The sequence below is a fragment of the Numenius arquata genome, chromosome 1, assembly GCF_964106895.1.
Source record: "Numenius arquata chromosome 1, bNumArq3.hap1.1, whole genome shotgun sequence".
Classification (NCBI taxonomy): Eukaryota; Metazoa; Chordata; class Aves; order Charadriiformes; family Scolopacidae; genus Numenius; species Numenius arquata.
Window position 1 is genome coordinate 77,279,480 of NC_133576.1, and position 6,000 is coordinate 77,285,479.

Sequence of the window (6,000 nt, forward strand, 5' to 3'; positions counted from 1 at the left end):
ATTTCCCATCAAAGTGTTAGAAACCTTTCCAGGTAACACATAGCATAGTTTTTCTTCTCCCAAGAATCCTGCAGAAAGTGTTGGCTAGCTGTACAGGGCTTTTCATCCCAGTTTTGTGGGGCTGTATAGAAATACTTGGGCGCACTGTGTTTTGAGCCTACTCTCATGGTGTAGATAGGAAACATCCATACGGGGGAATGGCAGTTCCTGTTGCTGCATGTCTCAACATATAGAGTAAAGGAAGGACAACATGTGATCATACATGGACTGTGAGTCTTAACTGTCCCTGGGAAGTAAGACTTCAGCTTTATTGGGGACATTAAGCTAACATGTGGCAGCTTCAGAACCAGCATCGTGGAAATCATTCTTCTTGCGCCCTGTAGTTCAGGTGTGAAACTCCAGGCTACAGGCTACTAAAGTTTTCCAGGAAGGGTGGTGTATTGCAAGAGGTCCTTGATAGGTAAATCATTAGAAGCTAGATAAGAAGTATCTCCGTATGCTTGTCTTGGGTTTTATAGCCTTGCTTAAGCAGCTGCTTTTAGCCCACTGAAAGAGAGAAGAAACTAGATTAGATGAGTCTTTAGCTGGCTTCAGTGCAGCTGTTTTGTGCTGTATTGCTCATTTCACTAAATGGCTTTAAGGAGGTTGGGGAGGGGTGTTGCCTTTTCATCACAGAATATGAAGCTTGCCTAGCTTCAGCTTTCCTTCACTCCTCTGTTACTGAGTGATTCACACTGACAACAGTGAGAACACAAAAGATTTATAGAAAAGCTTTGTCAGAAATTGAAAATCATCCTTTAAAATCTCTTTTTCTATCCTACAACCAGGTGCTCAGAGTTTTAAGTGAGGATGTGACTACAAGAGAAAGCAGGAGGGAAAAGATGTCCCTCCTGTGAATGCCAGGTTGTTCCTCTTAGCCCTTCCCTGTTTACGTTTTCTCTTCCTTCACTCCCCATGTCTCTCTTCTGTGAGGAGAAGCATCTCTTTGGACACATCTCCTAACCTGAAAGTCCAAAAGCCGCAGCAGCCAGCTGATTTAGTGTGTGACCATCGAGTTGCATTTAGATGCCAGGTTAGATGCATAAATGAATGTATGTAATGCCAGGGGTGTTTCAGTCTCCTTGGTAAGCAGTCTGAAAGCAGTTTGCAAAACAGGTGGGTAGTTGACTCTGAAAATTGAGGAGAGCCTCGTGCTTCAAAACATGTTGCTCCCTGGAAGATAAATGTCTCACTCGAGGATGGAGGAATGCTCCAGTCTCCATAAAGACTCTGTAAATCTGAAATCTCTTTTGATATTGAGTGCGTAAGCCCTTTTGGCAATGATGGAGGCTTTTGTCAGGCTTTTGTCAGTCAGTCAGTCTTTCAAAGAGTGCCTGGAAGAAGTGTTTCTGTTCCCCTGCTCACAATATTTACATGGCTGACCAGGACTGACCAGCATCCACTACCTTCTCACTGAAAAAAAAAAAATCATTCCTCTTTCTGCCCTCCCCACCCCTAGTGCATTTTAGCTATATATTCTTTGGTAGAGTGCTCTCATTCTTACTGAAACTGTTTTCATGGAATAATTAGATATGTAATGGAAAGGGAGGGTGAACATTACTTCCCACATCTTACATGAGTCCTTATCCCTGTTCCCATGAATATTTAAATTTTTAATATGAATAATTCCTCAATTTAATCACTGGAAAAAGATTGCTTTTTCTCCCAAGTGAGAGAGAGAAAAAGCATGGTTTTAGGCTCTTTGAAAGCATTATAGCATTTTGTGTTCAGGAGTGTAGACGGGGATAACCTAATGGCTCAGAAGAAGCTATTGGACTTTGATATAGGCCATTGGTATCTAGAATGGCAGTCAGGTTCTCTCTTGTGGATCCAACCAGAAGTTTGATTATACTTCCCCCCCTCTGACTGTTACCTGCCTGAAATAGGTCCACCAACATTGATAACATTTCAGTTAGCAGCTGTGTGAGAATATCAAGCTCTACTTACTAGACCTCTTCTTTCTTGTTGCATCTTGTTGCCTTGTTAATGACTGCTGATGTATATTAAAAGAGGGACAGATATGCCTTTGAAATCCCAGATGAGAAAACTTCCCAACAATTGTAAAGGTGTGTAAAAGGATATGATCTCTGCTCCTAAAATGAATACCAAGTCATACACCTCAGGAGTGTTCACCTCCAGAACCTTGGCGATCTTTCATAACTCTTAAGCATCTCAGCCTAATATGAAATAGGGCAGAAGAATTGTTTCTTAGGAGTGCCCATTTCTTCTCCTTGACTATAAGGAGCTAGAATGACTAGGGTGAGTAGGTCAGAGACATAGAGGTACACACTGGGGGTGGCAGAAGTTAGCTGAGTATTGCCTAGTGTATGCTGTAGGGGCAGACCTGCTAATTCAGTTGGTTTTGTTGTGTCTCTGAAGATGGAGTTGGTAGGTAGCTCAGCGTATTAGTCACCAATCCCTTCCTCCCTCGCCCTTCATCGCGAGTAAGGCGAGCATGTTGTTTTGCAAAAATTCTGCCTCTTAAGAAACTTCCACCCTCACTTTATATGCAAAATGGTGTCGCTGGAGTTTGTGTAGTGCTCTCAGTCTGTGCTCTCTCCTTGGGGTGGTGGAAGGAGCTGTAAAAATCAAGCCAACTGGCCTACTTGAGGCCACATTTGCAGTGTTGGGTTTTGAATCTGCTCTGGTAAAGCAATGATGTGATAGTTGTAAGGTGGGGGACAATTCCAGTTGCATGTTAATGGTCATCCACCAAGAACATGACTTCTTGTTCCACCATGGTTAAATCCCATGCATGTGAACTGTCGAGTAGTTCCTTGGCTGGCTGCCACAGACTAATCTTTTCAGTGGCAAATTTTCCATATAGTTTCCACATCTGCTTCTCTCTGTGTGTTTCTGTCCCTCTTACAAACTCCCAGTGGAAGGCCGAAAGGACTAAACTTTTTTTTTTTCCCCCTAGCATTTTGTTTGCTCAGAGAAAGCAGCTTGATTTTGATTTCATGTAACATTTTGAGTGGTTGTATACACAACTTGCAAGGGAGAGGATAATTGAACAAATTTCAGATGTTGAGGTTTTATCCTTAATCATGGGATTAAATCACATATATACAAACTTCTTTAATCGTACACAGTGGCTGTAGCTCTGAAATTAAGAGATATAATAGCAACTGTATTAAATTAATCCTGGAAAAATGAGCATGTCTAGTTTCTTAATTTTAAATTTGAAGTGCCTATTTGTATTATAATTGATATGGGAAATGTATTTCTGGAACAGCACTTTAGCTATAAATTCATTATAATGACATTTTAAAGTTTAATCCTTTATTTTCCACGTAATTACATTTTAATGTTTAGTTATTCATACTACAAAATCTATAAGAACCCTGACAAAATTATATGAAATACAAATTATATCAAATTCTGAAATCAACTAAGCATAGCCCTCATCATCATCTGTACTTCTGCTCTAGACTCAGCTGCTTAAACTCTAGTATAAGATTGTAAGTGTTAGTTGTGTAAATATACGGTATCAAATACAGATTACTTTGATTTTTAGTACCTTTGGATAAAAGTATACGCTCATTATAAATTGTGGGGATTTGTCTATGCCTTCAGATGAACATTTTAGCCTCTTGTGTGTATGCAAAGACACACAAAAAAAGAAGGTACTTGCAGGTGCTGACAGGCAACATCTTTTTCCAGATAAACTAGTGTTTTGTTTCCCACTTTAGAAGACATCTTTCCCCATGCTTATTTTAATGCAATTCAAGATGTTCTAATTTTTAACTATTTGATGCAGGAGTTAAAAGTACTATAAAGCACATTTTAATATATATAACTGTGACCACAAAATCCCTACTTTACTACTTTAAAGACATTCAAAGATTTTATTTTTTTTATTATTAGTCATGAGGAATCTATGTTGACCTGATGCTTGCTTTTCTGAATTCATAAAACAACAGAGACATATCTAAATAACATTACGTACTGTTTCTTAGTGAAATACCATACTGAAGGAGCATAGTTACTTAGGGCAGCATGTCTCCAATTATGATCAACCACGACTGGTTTAAAAAAATAATAATAACATGGCTTTTTCATTTCATGGTTTAACTTTTTTTTTTTTTCCCCATCAAATGTGGAAACATTTTACTCTGGATGGATATTATTTATGGACTTTGTAAACTGTTAGAGCATACTACTTTAGGTTTTCCTGCGAAGTGTTGGTAAGGCGAATGTTTAAGCTCTGATTTAAACCTTTTCCTGTGATGGTGGCTGAGTTCGGCTTTATTTGGTATGAGCAGTCCCACTGAGCAGAGCTCAGATTCCCTGGAATTACTCGTGGAGAGCCATAGCTCAGCATGAGTTGTTCTGTTGTCTTTAGCAATGTTACCTATGTACTTAATAGTAAATATAGTATTTATTAAATTGCTTAATACGAGTCAGAGCCAGGTCAGGATTTGGCTCCTACTGTGCGCATCCCAGGGAGCGGGCAGGCTGCGTTCGCGTTGGGATGCTTGGCCCAATTTGTGTGTGTGTCTGCTCATCCTACAATACCTCCCATAAAGAAGCCCTCGGAGACTGCAGTTCAGGCCATCTCCCATTGCTGTCGGTGCCAAGTGGGCACAGGTTTATGTCCACCAGGACCCATGCTGTCCCTCCCCACCCTAAGCCCCTGCCACCTGCCTTTGTGTTCCCTTCCTTGCTGATGCTCTGGGCATAGGGAAGGTGCTGCTGAGGTGCCAGGCTACAACCCCTGCAGGTTCCTGCAAATCGGTCTCCTGCAGGATGCCCTGCCAGGTACAGCGCACGATGCTGGAGGGTAGGGAGGGCTTGCTGGTGGAGGGGACACTTGCCTTTTCTGGCTGGCCAGCTGCCTCGCCCAGGGCCACACGTCTCCTCCCGGGTGCCAGGGGGGCCAAAAGCATCTCCCTGCTGGTGGGATTTGGGTCCTTGGGCTACGTCGTCTAATGGCCTGGCCTGATGCCCGCAGACGTACATGGTGTTAACCTCCAGATTCGGTTGTATCAATAGGATCACTCTTCCAGGAAAAGTTTGTTAGCGGGATCAGAGCCTTAATCTATTTGGCTGGCAGCACGGGGAGGGGAAACAAAGGGACAAAGGCACTGAGGGATTTGCCTGGAGTCAGGGCAGAAGCCCATGGCAGAGCTGGGGGTTCTGCGTCCGATGCTGGATCCGCTCTGGTGGTCGTGCTGCCAGGGCAATAAATTTACTGGTTTAGGCAAAGCAGCAACATGTTTTGCCATGAGCTACATGAATAGCTGTTTCTGCCTACATGCTTGTTAGCAGATGAGAATTATTTTTGGGAATTAAGAAAAATTTTATTCATTGCTTACTGGCTTTGAAAATTAATAAGCAGACTAGATCTTCTTTAACTGACTAACCATTATATTCTCTTCACGATATATACTAATAAGTTTTTGAGTATTTGGTAGTTTCCTAGCAATTCGTGTGTTTCTTTATTATCCAATTTATTCCCCAAGAAGCACTGGTGGAATTGGACAACTTCAGTTTTGGAAACTCAGCAGTGATAATGGATGCTTTTCTTAATAAAGCCCAAAACCTGGAGGAAAATTCAGTATTGAAGCAGTATTGGACTTTGTATTTTGATTTGTGGGTGCCCACAGGGAATGAGGTTATCAAAGAATATGTTCGAGCCCTGTAGGAATTCTGTTTAGTTCCTGGATAGAGACAATGTATGCTGGTGTGACTTGCTGTGTAAGTGGAATGTTGACCTGAGACTTGAAATAAGTAAAAGATACTAATCAATGAAGTAAAAATTAACAGTGATATTAATATAGTATTTTTTCTTTTTGTTTTTTTTTTTTTTTTTTTTTTTTTTACTTTAGCATGGAACTTGCAATTTAATTCTTGCAAGTAGGCTTCCTCTGAAGCTGACGTTGCAAAACTATGTTTTGGTTAGGTTTTGAGTTAGAAGTCAGTGTTATAGACTCATTGGATGACATGTTTATTGCATCA